The sequence below is a fragment of the Lycium barbarum genome, chromosome 1 (genome assembly GCF_019175385.1).
Source record: "Lycium barbarum isolate Lr01 chromosome 1, ASM1917538v2, whole genome shotgun sequence".
NCBI lineage: Eukaryota > Viridiplantae > Streptophyta > Magnoliopsida > Solanales > Solanaceae > Lycium > Lycium barbarum.
In genome coordinates this window covers 26,217,817-26,232,634 of record NC_083337.1, presented here as the reverse complement: position 1 = coordinate 26,232,634, position 14,818 = coordinate 26,217,817, and the positions used below count along the sequence as shown (strand labels likewise).

The 14,818-nt window shown below is 38.4% G+C and overlaps 1 protein-coding gene across 4 annotated transcripts in view; it reads right to left on the bottom strand.

Moving 5' to 3' along the window:
* The window catches only part of LOC132633451 (heterogeneous nuclear ribonucleoprotein Q-like), a 73,856-nt gene that overhangs the window by 28,554 nt on the left and 30,484 nt on the right, over nucleotides 1-14,818 (bottom strand). The window lies entirely within an intron of this gene.

Genomic DNA, 14,818 nt, shown 5'->3' with positions numbered 1-14,818 from the left:
AAACATTTCTTGTTCATGTATACAGAAAATAGAACATATCATATTGCCGAGGCGTCGGCTCCGATCCATTTAGCCACATATGTCCCGCGTCCGGGCATCCCGCGTCCGGGATGATATCATGTCATATAATACAAACTGATCAGGTGGTTACGCGTCTATAGAGCTCTGGCTCTCTTTCCCCATATTCCCCATATACATATACATATACATATATAATATAAGCAGCATGCATGAGAGCCCAAGAAAAGCTATAACTCTATCGGAGTGACGTAAGGTCGGTAACCTCCGATTATATTATGGAATAATCATCATCATTCTATCCCACCTTGAAGGAACAATTATTTTAAGGTGAGACTATCAATGAAGAATAACATCAAGAGAAAACATAGAATAGGGTCATAAATCTCATAAGGCGTCAATTCGTATACTACTTTGAAGTCTTTAGAAAATAGAGCCATTATCAAGGAATAAAATTGAGGATCAAGAAATAGCCCAATATTCTCATAATCATATTGAATCCATAAATTGATACTTTCAAACATGAAACCATTCTCATCATAATCATCATAGACATATTCTCATCTTTGACATCTTCATTGTCACTACAAAAACATGTCCGTCGTTGTAGTCATAAAAGCTTACAAAATCATAAACCTTTATTGTGGAAAAATACGGACATTTTGGAAAAACATTTACGGGTTATCGGGAAAGGAATCATGCCTTGGAATCATAGACTTTTAACTTTTGAAAACAAAGAAGTTATGGAAGCATTTATGAAATCGTAACATAGAAATCATGCCTTTGAAGGAAAGGGACGAGCCTTAACATACCTGTTCAGCCTCCAATTATCTACACTTATTCGTTCGAGCTCGCAAGTCTACATTTAAGAGGATTCACACAATCGTTAGACTCATCGTAGTATATTTGTGCTAAGCCTCCAATTATCTACACTACTGTAGCAATACTGTAGCACGCGTTTCTGCTCCGTCAGCTGAACTTGTAACGTCCATAATTCTCTACTCTGATGTCCTATCGACGAACGGTTTGTTGCGTTGGAAACTAGACTCGACGAACTTCATTTTAGTCTTTTGTTCCACCTTAAAACACTTCATATACTAAGAGATATTCGCCCCCCAAGTTGGACCAAATATTTCACACAAAATATTACCCATCCTTTCTCCAAAGTCGTACTACTCCATTTCTTCCACTCATTTCCTTATAAAACCTTCTGGTATATCTTATATACATCCTTCACTCATTAAATATACTTAATAATGCTTGCTCTTTATACTACAAGGTGGGTTTACTTAACCCTAACTCAACGTACTTACGTTTCAAATTTCATAAGTGCTTCTCCGAAGATACGGGGTGTAACAGTGTCAGCCTTGTTGGCTTGCATATTTTGTTATGTTTGGTTAACTGTGACTCCTCAGGAGACAAGTCCAAAAATAAAGTGAACTGCAGCTCTGAACTAAGTGGAGTGCACTGACTACTGCTGAGTGGAAGTCCTACTGAGCTGGACCGAATGTCTGTCTACCTAAACTTGCGGGTATCAACACAGCCCCACGAGCAATAGGGGAGTCAGTATGGATAATGTACCGAGTACGTAAGGCATAATAACAGCATGTACATAAAAATCATGAACGAAATCTGAAACATGAAAGGTAAACTCAATATCTGAGAGTGCCTCTGAGGCGGATGATATGCATGCTCTCTTTTAAAATCATATATATATATATATATATATATATATATATATATATATATATATATATATATATATCTGCTGATTCTATGGAACGTACAGCCCGATCCATATATCATGTCATCCCGCGTCCAGGGTAATCTCATAAGCTGCCCACTGCAGTGGTGTGCACATCTAGGTGCCTGCCCGGCCGACTATAGCGCAGCGTGATGTAAGAAAATAGTTATAAATATATACAAATGCATGAGAGACTCGGAAAAGAATACTCTGGACTACTCTGGGCAACATAAGATCTCTGGAAGCCATAGATATAACACACAGGAAATCAAGGATACGATGAATCCTATACCATCTAGGAGTAGAGTCTTTGGAACTCGCTCGCTTACTTTGTTTGTTCATATGATAAAGATCATGCCAAAAGAATAAAAGGGACAGCCTTAACATACCTTGAAGCGTATCTAATCATCTAACGTCTACTTCTCAAACTCGCAAGTCTACAATCGAGGTAACAAATGCCGCCATTAGACCATTCACATCACTTACTAACCAATTCAAGTACGAAAGGAGCTTAACGAATTTCGCACAGCATTTCCTTTGCAAACCTAACAATCCCTCAATTCCCAATTCAACCCAAACATCGGCAACAACATCAACGACAACAACATCGTATGGCAACATAAACAAGTAAGAATCTCTCCAAAAACCTAATCAAAATCATCCCACAAGGAAACCATACTAACAAACTAGTTTATGCCTCTACAACACCATCTCTTTCACCTTAAGTCACTAAAATTCTTGATAAGTAACTCAAAAACAAAGGTAAGAATCTTATACATACCTTGAAGGGACTAGAACTCCAAAAATCAAACTTCAACTCCAACTCCAACTCCCAAGCTCAACAACTGCAATGAAACCCTAGGAACAACCTTCTCTTCATTAGCTCGGGTTTACGGGGCTTGGATCTTGCTAAAACTATTCTAATTTGATGGGAAATGTTGAGAGGAAATATGTTAGGGTTTTCTGTGGTTAGGGAGTGGAAAATGAGGAAATTAAACATGAGGGCTATATATATATAAGTGGAACAAAACAGTTCTAGTGACTGCGGGGCGACGAGAGGGTCGCCGGCTCGTCGACGTGTCGATGACCGACGACTTGCTCTGTTGTTCTGCTGCTTGAAAGTTCTAAGGTTGCGGCATGTTGACGGTGGGGAATTACGCCTCGTCGACATGTTGACGACCCATCCCTTTGCTCGTCAAAGTGGACTGGTTTCTTTAGGTTTCCGTACGACGCTCCGACTCGCGTCGATTCGATTCGTTTAACTTCTAGTCCTATCGTATTGCAAAGAACATATACTTGTACTTTGGTATATGCGAGGTAAGGCACTTAATATCTTAAAAACTCGGGTACGGATCTCCGTACTAAGGGTATACCCAACTAGGAAACTATGGACCTTCTTACGACGAAAACGAGAGGCGTAACAATGGTAGGATTGTTGCTTATGCGTCTCGTCAGCTTAAGGATCATGAGAAGAATTATCTAACTCATGACTTAGAGTTGGCAGCAGTGGTTTTTGCACTTAAGATATGGCGTCATTATTCATATGGAGTGCATGTTGATATTTTAACAAATCATAAAGGCCTGCAGTATATCTTCAAGCAAAGGGAGCCAAATCTTAGGCAGAGGAGATGGCTCAAATTGCTTAAGGATTATGATGTAGATATTCTCTATCATCCGGGAAAAGCGAATGTTGTAGCCGATGCTCTTAGTCGGTGTTCCATGGGAATTTTAGCCCATGTTTATGCAGATAAAAGAGTTATGACCAAGGAAGTTCACCGTTTGGCCAATCTTAGAGTTCGACTCTTGGACCCCGAGGGTGGCGGCGTGGTTGTTCAGAATAGAGCTCTTTCCTCCTTAGTGGTTGAAGTCAAGGAGAAATAGTTTAGTGATCCCTATTTTTTGCAGATGAGAGAGGGGATTCACAAGCATAAGACGACGGATTTTGAACAAGGGGAAGATGATGGTACCTTAAGGTACAGAGCCAGATTATGTGTTCGCGAGGTAGATGGGCTCAGAGAGAGAATCATGTCAGAAGCTCACAACTCCAGGTATTCCATTCACCCAGGTTCCAGTAAGATGTACCATGGTCTTAAGGAGATTTATTGGTGGAATGATACGAAGAAGAATGTAGCAGATTTTGTGTTACACCTCAGATTTTCGCACGTTAAAGTCACATCGTGAGTTAGTCGACGTAAGTTCAAAAAGAAATTATGTTGAGGATAAAAGGGATTGAGTTTATTAATAAAAATGGTTACAAGAGTCTATAAATAATATGAGTAAGTGACGAAAGATTTGGAGGGTGAACGAATCAAAGAAGCATGAGTTTCGTCAAAAGTCGGCAAGTTGGGAATGCGATAACTTGTGCTTTTGGGTGAGATTAGGGGTGCTCCATATGATAAGCAAGTAATTATATGAAGTATTTGAATTTTATAATGGTCTCTTGTTAAGTTTGGAAGTCAAACGAGTTGTAATACGAAAGTCGACAAAGGGCGTCGCAAGTTAAGTTTGTAAATTTCACTGAAATGTGGGTCAGATGTCTCGCAGCTTTTCTCTCAATATACTGGGAGTTACGGGGTGATCCACCCATCAAATCGAAGGTCTATGAGTCTAGTTTCCAGCGGATTTTACCGTTCGTCAATACGACATCGGAGTAGAGCGAAATTTGCATTTTTGTCCAAGGACATCAACTGCCGCGGGAACAGTGGACATAGTCGGTGGTCAAAGTTGTCTTTGTATATATATTCACCCCTTCCACGACTTGTCTCTTATTTTTCCTCTTCCTAAGACCTAAAAACCCTAGAATTCATCCTTAAATATTTCCCCATCAAACACAAGATAATCAAAGGGCAAATTATACAAGTCTAACACAAGGAATAAGGTAGTGATCTTCGAATCGGTAAATTCTCGCTAATTCGATATTTGGAAGGAAACTTCATCAAGAAGCAATTTATAGTTTGGAGTTATTTGCATAGTTTGAGGTATGTTTTGATCCCTTTCTCCTCTTCTTAAGCTTTATAAGTGTTTAAACCTAAGAAAATGGAGGGAAAATCCCATATGAATAAGTTGTAGTTAAAACATGAAGCTTCCATGGACATGGCTAAATTGTTGAGCTATTTGTGTTGGGTTTGTAGTATTGTTTGGAGTTATGATGGTATGGATTGAATCATGGTAGTAAGGAGGAGTATAAAAGTAGGTTTTTGGTAGTGGTTTACAAGAAGATACACTACAATAGAGCATACAAACTCATGCCTACGAATTTCTCGATAAAATGCCTAAATGAAGATTTTTATTGGCTATATGCTCTAAGTTGATCTCGAATTGTTCGTATCTTGTAGGAAGTCAGTTGTAAAATGTTCGAGGCTTATGGAAATGTGTATAACTCCAATCGACGAGGCATGTAGGGCTTTCTCTTCTCTTCTTGGCATGACTAGAATTCAAATGAGCTTTCATTGAAACGTTATTTCCGTAACTTGTATCAACCACATTCCGAAACAGTTAAGATCATCCCTTCTCATGAATAGCTTATTGTGGAATACATTCCCGCAGTTCGTATCTATTGTTTGTCAATTGAATAATGATGTTCATTATGGTACTCTTCACGTCAAAGTTGAGGCAGTTGTATTTCCAATCATTTGAGTTGATCTTTACCTCACGTGTAACCCGTATCAAGTATATTTCATATTCTTTACATTTGTGGTCTTCTTGATTCAAAGCTAAAGAATGTAGCGACAATAATGAAAAATCGGAGGGTGACGACGAAAGGTCACTCCGACTCTTTCTATGATGTCTCTTCTGAGGTCAGTCTTGCATTGCACTTATATATATATTTATTTACTTTCATTACCGAGCCGCGCTATAGTGAGCCGGGTAGGCACTTATATGTGCACCTAGACATGTTTCCTTCTATACCGAGCCATGTTGTAGGCGACCGAGTAGGCACGTAGCTGTGCACCTAGATGTATTTCTTTCTTTACCAAGTCATGTTGTAGGCGGCCGGGTAGGCACGTAGCTGTGCATTACCACTGATCAGTTGGGCAGAGATGATGTTATGATGATGAGCTCACCCCACAGAGGGATTTATTATTGTTATATGATATGATATATACCTCCACAGTGAGGAATGATTTTACGGCATGCATTTACATTTATGTCATGATTATGGTCGCCCTCAGTGGCCTCGTTCAGAGTTTCAGGTTGTCTCTACATCTTTTCCCACGTTATCTGTATCTCTTATGCTTATGTTATGTCTATGCTTACTGCCTTACATACTCGGTACATCTTTCGTACTGACACATTTTGTGCGCTGTGATCATGCCCACAGGTACGGTAGATGGATTGTTGTACCTTTCTCAATAGGATACCAAAGTTCAGCAGTGATGTTCGCACTCCATTCTCCAGAGTTGCTGGTCAGAGTCATTAAATAGGATGCATGCATATATATATATATATATATATAGAGAGAGAGAGAGAGAGAGAGAGAGAGAGAGTATGGCTGTGGGTACGTCGGGGCCACTGTCCCGACCGGTTGATGCATATTAGTGCTCTTAGAGGCTTACAGACTATCAGTCAGTGTACAGGTATTGTGTTTGGCCTTGCCGGCCTTCTGACTAGTTGTCTTTCTTGGCTGTGGCCTTGTCGGCCCTAGTTATGCATATATGTGTTGTTGGGCCTTTTCTGCTTGCAAGTTGCCATGATATACCTCTTACAATTGTTATTCAGCGACCTTGTCGACCTATGATTCATGTTACATTGTTTAGATATCACAGTTGGTTCGCTCGGCCCTTCGAGTGCCGAGTGCCGAGTGCCAGCCACACCCCCAAGGTTGGGGTGTGACAAACTTGGTATTAGAGCAGGTCTTTCCTAGGGATGTCTATAAGCCGTGGCAAGTAGAGTCTTGATTATGAATGTGGCGTGATTATGAATGTGTAGTGCGCCACATTTATAATCAGGAGGCTACAGGGCATTTAGGTTGGTACCTTCCTTGAAATCTAGATCGTGCGGATAGAGCAGAGTCACAAGTATTTAAACTTCTATTTGTCACTTTGATTTCCTTTTCAGTAATGCTGATCTAAAAGAAAAGTACGGTTAAGAAAAACTGGACAAGGATGCCGAGAAAAGGTATTAGTCGCTTTCCATCCTCTAATGTGAATCCAAGAGCTTTGGAAGTTACCTTGTAGTGAAGTAAAGAGGTAAGGAGTTGAACAAAGGCAGTCAAGGTATGATCTTTTGTCTATGATTTTCGATGAGCTAGTATGAGTATCTAAAGTATGTCCCCGGTAATAACTTACTAGGCAACGATCATAATTCTTAAACCTGACTGTTGAAGTTGTTTGTATTGTATTTGGGCTGCCTTGACTTGTCGAGATTTGAAAATTCGTATCCAACTGTTGATGAAATTACGTAATATTTTGAGATGTATATAGTTAATACAAGTCGTAAGTTAAAGGAATAGATGATGAAGTTGTGTCATAAACGGGTATTATATGACAACTTGACAGGTTGAGCTTACTTTTATTGTACAGAGTCGTAAGAAATATTGTTAGGTTGTGATTTGGTATTGTGGAAGATGTTCCAAAGTAAGATCTCTTTTCCTCTTTGTGTGTGTGATTCGATGATGTCATAAATCTAAGATGGGAGAAATGGATAAATGGTGTACTTGAACTGATAGTTGTTCGTGTGTGTATGTTGAGCGAGTTTGTTATATTAAGTGGCTGGGAATGCAACGTATATGTATTCATGTGTGGGTTGATAGTGTCAAACAAATTTTAAAAGGGAGTTAGAAGGGATTAATTCCGTAAAACTATGTTAAAGCAGGCTTACCGTTCATCGGCTTGTTGATAGACTTCTTTATGTTGAGAATAGTATTGCTTTTCTGTTGTGGATTTGAATTATAAGGAATTACCCATGGATGGAGGACATCATGGTAACAATAAGTGAAGGAAGAATGAGAGAGAATGGCCAACGACTCGATAAAAGTGAGTGAAAGAGGAGCGATGCAGAATAAAGTCGATGACTCTATGAATATAAAGTAATGCTATTACCATAATAGGAATCTATAAGTCGGAATAGTTAAATTTTTTCGGGAAAGTTTTAGGTTTGTAGGAACATCAGAAGCAAGTTTCGACGGAAGTTCCGTATCGAAGCGCAGGCCAACACAACCTGCGACCAACAGGACACCACCTGCGAGACGCAAGTAGAACGTGCGGAGCCGCAGGTGGCGTCGCAGACCTTGACAGAGAGTAAAGGTCGGTGTTCTAATTTGGGAGCTTGTATGACGATCACTTAAGTTATACTTGGAGACCTGTGCTAATGCGCATGTGAAATTTGTAGATGATGTTTTCCGTAGGAGTGGCGAGGAAAAGAAATAGGACTGGCAGGAGGATATGTTATAACAAAAATCATCGATTAATAGAAATATGAAGGAGACCATGACATGAAGGGATTATAAACATAGAGGAAATGGGTGACGATAGGGTGTTTGAACAAGATTCCTGGAGTAAATAAAGGATTAAGGTTAATAGAAAGATAGAAAGGGAACGGGCTAGATATATAAATATAACGACAGGAAGCTGGACAAAAAGAATGATAACGGTAAGAATCGAAATAGCAAGGTGGCGAGCTACATAATCCTAATCGGCGGACCTGGAAGCCTGAAGAGACGAGGTTAGAAAACGAAATTCCTCTGGAAGAAAGGTGAGCTTTATGGAAGAAAAATCAATATTTACAAGGTATCTTGAGAAGAAATTGAAGCTTGAGACATTCTGTAAAATGGATAAGACATTGATAGCTCATAAATTATATAGACGTGAGGGCGAATAGCAACAAAGAAATAAGAAAAAGTGTGACTAATCCAAGACAATATTTTTTTTTCGTGAAAGCTTAAGATAAAGGATTATTTTGATAAGAAGGAATAAAAGCAAAAATAGAAGTGAAAGTTATCGTAAAGCGAATAATAGTCACCAGCGGGTACGAGAGAAAATATATCAGTATATATATATATATATGAATATGGGGAGTTCTCGCAGTAAGAGGATGACTACGAAGGATAATTAACTGAGGACGAAATGTTAAAAGACATGGATGCTATCTCTACACGAAAGGGTAAAGAAAAAAAATTCTTCAATACAAGGGATGTGGTGAAAGAAAGTAAGTTGACACACAAGGAAAGTTTCTGGAAAAAAAAAGACGATAGGAACGGAAGTTGTAATAAAGTAAAGTCTTTGGAAAATATTGAAAGGACGATGCCCCAATAAGGGGGAAGCTATCAAGGGAAGTTTAATGTACTCAGTAATTAGGAGACGTCAGGGAAAGTATACATGAATGAAAAGGGGACAGTCATCAAAAAGAAGACTAATGTAGAGGGAGTAATGACAATTGCAAGCAAGTTCAGGTTCGAGAAAGGAAATAGAAATTTCAGACGAAGACCAAATGACTAAGACAAATAAAAGAAAATTGAGAAGAGACATAGTTGTATTTAAGATACAGAGCACTGAGGAAGTGGAGGCCTGAATGCGATGTAACCATTGCAAGACAGATTTGTTATTCAAGCTAAGGACGTCGGTGCAATTAAGTCCCGAAGGAAAAGATAAGTAATGTTGCTAATAATAAGATGATACGGACCGGACCAAAGGGATTAGTAGATGAAAGGAACTAGAAGTGAAAATGGATATGACAAGAAGATATGAAGAGTATCGACAAGGATTGAACCATTGGCCCGTTTTGTACTGAGGCTAGGGATGAAATATGTCACTTAATTGTGCAACGAATCCAAGAAATAAGCCCGACAAGTTGTTAGAAAAAGAAACTATTACACTCAGTTTGGGTTGGAGTGTGTAAGCTATAATACCGTGTGTTATTTCAGGATTAGGAAACGTCCATCGCGAGTTTAATTCCCTTGAAAAACCGTGAGTGGAACTAGTTTTGGTCTGTTCAAACTACGCTCATGGTTGAAAGATTTTTGCCAAATTAAACAGAAATAAAATGACTCAATCTCATAGGATTCCATTCCTTATCTTACCAGACTAAGGTGCACAATTCTAGAAGCCCTTTCAAGAAGATATATATGCTCATAGTAAACTTACAAGCAACATAGGTGGTTTCAGTTCATCCGTAGTAATCGCCACCATCCGAGTATGTAACTCTTAACAAGAAGATGGAGTCATGATTTGGTACAACAAATAGTAATAAGGAATGAAAAAGAGTGAAGGGCTAAACATCCCTATCTCCTTTAAACATCTTAGCGATATCGACAAGTTTCTCAAAGCTGACGGGAATTCTATTCGGGTAACCGGCATCTCGACTTTGGAAGTTCACTGGAATCACCACCCATGAAAGGCCTATTGAGACTCGTCGAGAAAGGTAGACTTATCTTGCATTGGGACCGGCTAAGTAGTTGATAAGTTTGATGTGCTTAAGGAATTTAAAGTAGTTTATCCGGGGCTCTGCACATCTAAATATCATAAGTACCCCATCATTACTCATGATCCTCGAAATCATTAGTTACAAGCTGCAAAGTTGAAAGAAAGAAAAAAAATGTGTTGCCAATAGGATAATGTGGAGGAACCGACATAAGGATACAAGGAAAGATGTGAAGGCTGGATGCCCCCCATTTGTTTCAGACCTCATATTTATGCCGACACTCGTGTGATAAGATACCTCATTTCCAATTATATATATTGATTTTTTATATATCTTGTTTGATTTTATTGTTGAGACAGATATGGCTAGCATGTTGCAGACTTCAACAAAGAACGGTTGAGGTAAGTTATGGCTAACCTATTATAATTTTTGTACAAATAGACGATCGTGAGGGGCCAAATTAATATTGTTATGCTGTTGTGTGGCCCTGTGTGTCTTTGGACATTTGTTTGGGTTGTTTGACATGTTTTTGATAGTCCTATTTACAGAGGAAACTCTGCCAAAATTTTTAGAAATCCCAAGAGTTAGAATATCCCTCAACATTCGAGGACGAATGTTCCTAAGGGGGGAAGGATTTTACACCTCGGATTTTCGCACGTTAAAGTCGCATCATGAGTTAGTCGACGTAAGTTCAAAAAGAAATTATGTTGAGGATAAAAGGGATTGAGTTTATTAATAAAAATGGTTACAAGAGTCTATAAATAATATCAGTAAGTGGCGGAAGATTTGGAGGGTGAACGAATCAAAGAAGCATGAGTTTCGTCAAAAGTCGGCAAGTTGGGAATGCGATAACTTGTGCTTTTGGGTGAGATTAGGAGTGCTACATATGATAAGCAAGTAATGATATGAAGTATTTGAATTGTATAATGGTCTCTTGTTAAGTTTGGAAGTCAAACGAGTTGTAATACGAAAGTCGACAAAGGGCGTCGCAAGTTAAGTTTGTAAATTTCACTGAAATTTGGGTCAGATATCTCGGAGATTTTCTCTCAATATACTGGGAGTTACGGGGTGATCCACCCATCAAATCGAAGGTCTATGAGTCTAGTTTCCAGCGGATTTTACCGTTCGTCAATACGACATCGGAGTAGAGAGAAATTTGCATTTTTGTCCAAGGACATAAACTGCCGCGGGAACAGTGGACATAGTCGGTGGTCAAAGTTGTCTTTGTATATATATTCACCCCTTCCACGACTTGTCTCTTATTTTTCCTCTTCCTAAGACCTAAAAACCCTAGAATGCATCCTTAAATATTTCCCCATCAAACACAAGATAATCAAAGGGCAAATTATACAAGTCTAACACAAGGAATAAGGTAGTGATCTTCGAATCGGTAAATTCTCGCTAATTCGATATTTGGAAGGAAACTTCATCCAGAAGCAATTTATAGTTTGGAGTTATTTGCATAGTTTGAGGTATGTTTTGATCCCTTTCTCCTCTTCTTAAGCTTTATAAGTGTTTAAACCTAAGAAAATGGAGGGAAAATCTCATATGAATAAGTTGTGGTTAAAACTTGAAGCTTCCATGGACATGGCTAAATTGTTGAGCTATTTGTGTTGGGTTTGTTGTATTGTTTGGAGTTATGATGGTATGGATTGAATCATGGTAGTAAGGAGGAGTATAAAAGTAGGTTTTTGGTAGTGTTTTACAAGAAGCTACACCACAATAGAGCTTACAAACTCATGCCTACGAATTGCTCGATAAAATGCCTAAATGAAGATTTTTATTGGCTATATGCTCTAAGTTGATCTCGAATTGTTCGTATCTTGTAGGAAGTCAGTTATAAAATGTTCGAGGCTTATGGAAATGTGCATAACTCCAATCGACGAGGTATGCAGGGCTTTCTCTTCTCTTCTTGGCATGACTAGAATTCAAATGAGCTTTCATTGAAACGTTATTTCTGTAACTTGTATCAACCACATTCCGAAATAGTTAAGATCATGTCTTCTCATGAATAGCTTATAGTGGAATACTTTCCCGCAGTTCGTATCTATTGTTTGTCAATTGAAGAATGATGTTCATTATGGTACTCTTCACGTCAAAGTTGAGTGTTACACCTTGGGAAATTCCCCCGTACATGTACAGTGAACAGGCTAGCAGAGGACATAGCATATGCGATGTTTTGACGAGTAAGAAAGAGTATTAGATGACCCTCAACGAGATTTTAAAGGCATATAATGCAAGGAAAGAAAGTTGTTAAGGCAAGCGAATCATACGTTGTGTATCGGATAACAAATTCGAGCAACAAGTCCATGATGGCATAATGATGTCTTAGAGAAGTATAATAATGTCCCTAAGGTTGATGTTGAGATGTTAAACAAGTGCCAAGAAGGTTCCATAAGGATCGGAGATCAAACGAGACAACGAGAACGAAAACGAAATCACTGGGCATTATACGGCCCAACCTACAGACCGTATAAATTGTACCAGCCGTATGTTGGACACTATAATTGGCCAAGAAGGCCACCAGCTACTGGACCAAATGTACAACCATACATACGGTCCGTATAAATAGTACAGACCGTATGTTGGTCCATATAAAGAGGGTCGGGCAGATTTTAAGGGACCTCTTTCATTTCATTTTTCATTCCACTCTCACTCTACACTTCAAGAAACATCTAGAACCCTCCCTACTCTTCAATTGCAATAGAAATCAAAGGAAAACTAAGATCAACAACACAAAATCCATGAAACCAAGTGTATGAAATCCAAGTAAAGGTCATCCAAATCAAGAAGACCCAAGGGAGGTGAAGTAGGGTTTTAGTGTTAGAGGAGAAACTCCACTCAAGACTTGTTCAACCATCATCCAAGGTAAGTTTCATGACCATTTCATGTTGTTTAAGAAATTACAAGAAAAATGGAGAAGGGACATGTGTCCACCTACTATTTGAAGGAGCTATGTATATATATGTGTTTGCAAGAAAAATCATCTAGAAATTTCATCATTTTCTACAACATAAGAAAGCTTGAAGAAGAGAAAAAAAAAAGGAGTCATTCGGCCATGGTATGGCCGAACTTAGGTCATGAAAAATTGGTCAAGAAAAATAATTCTCTTCTATCAATTCAACCAATTTGAAGGCCCTAATTAACATGGAGTGATTGTTGGAGCAAGCAAAGCATTTATTGTGCAAGTTGGAAACCTTAGCCAAGCCAAGAAGTTGAGTGAGAAAGGTATGTGTTCAATCCTCTTTTACATATGTTATGGATGGTTGTGTATGTTGTAGTGTGTGGAAATGGATGAAAATCATGAATTTGGTATGTTGGGGGTGTTGGCCGAATATAGTTGCATTGTGTAGAACAAATGAATTGATTTTATTTAGTAGTTTGATTGTTGTGTTGTGGATTCCATGATGTAAAATGAGGATTTAATGGCTTGAAATGAAGTTGTAATCGTTGTGGTGTCGTTGTGGAAGTTAATGTGACATTAGCATGAATTCTTATATTTGTATGAATGAAGTTGTTAACGTAAAATGTTGGTGGAATTCATGAATTTGGAAGTGAGATATTTGTTTGGATGATTGTAAGTTGGGTTGTTGTGATTGAATTTGAAAGAAGGAAATAGGTTGTTATTGTTCTTGTTGGAATTGGAAGGTTTCGGGTGAAGTAGTATGTTGATTGAGTCGTTTTGAATGTTATGTGAATTGAATTGAATATAAATGAAATGTAATTAAATTGTATGACAAAGGTTGTTAATGTTAGAATGCGTCTTGAATTGATTATTGATGTTGTTGGTATGATTGATGGTATTGTTGTTGATAGTTTGGCCGAGTTGAATTCTCGGATTGTTGATTGATGATTTGGGCCGAGTTATATTCTCGGGGATGGTGTATTTACAAGGGAGATGTTGCCGAAATTTCGGCAGATCATAAGTGAATTTACTTGAAAGATTAAGACAAGTATATGGTGATGAATCTAATGATTGCGTCAATCTTCTTGAATGTAGACTAGCGATAGCGAGCTTGGACAATTAAGCGTAGCTAATAGGACGTGGAGCAGGTATGTTAAGGCTCGTCCCTTTCTTTCAAAGGCATGATTCCTACGTTACGAAATTTATAAATGTTTCCATATCTTCCTTGTCTTCAAGAGATAGAAGTCTATAGTCCCAAGGCAATGATTGTGTTCCCGATAACCCGTCAATGTTTTCCAAAACGTCCGTATCTTTTCAAAACAAAGGTTTATGGTATTGTAAGCTTTTATGACAAAAAATATGGATATGTTTTACAATGACATTGATGATGTCGAACATGAGAATATTTCTATGATGACTATGATAAAAATGATTTCATGTTCGAAAGGTACTTGATGTGATTATTGCTTTGATTTTCCAAATATAGCTTCTGAAACGTTCGTGGAAGGTTCTGTACTTCAAACGCTCATAACTTTCTTATACTAAATCGGATCGACCCGAAACTTGTTTCTGAGTTTTCAGGTGTCGGGTTATGTGCGCTGTTATTCGTTGCCAGTCTCATCTTATAATAATTGTTCCTTCAAAGTGAGACAAAGCGACCATGGTTATTTCATAATGTAATCGGAGGTTACCGACCTTACGTCACTCCGATGGATACATGACTTTCTTTGGGCTCTCATGCATGCTGCTTATATGATATATGTATATGATATATGTATATGTATATGGGGGAT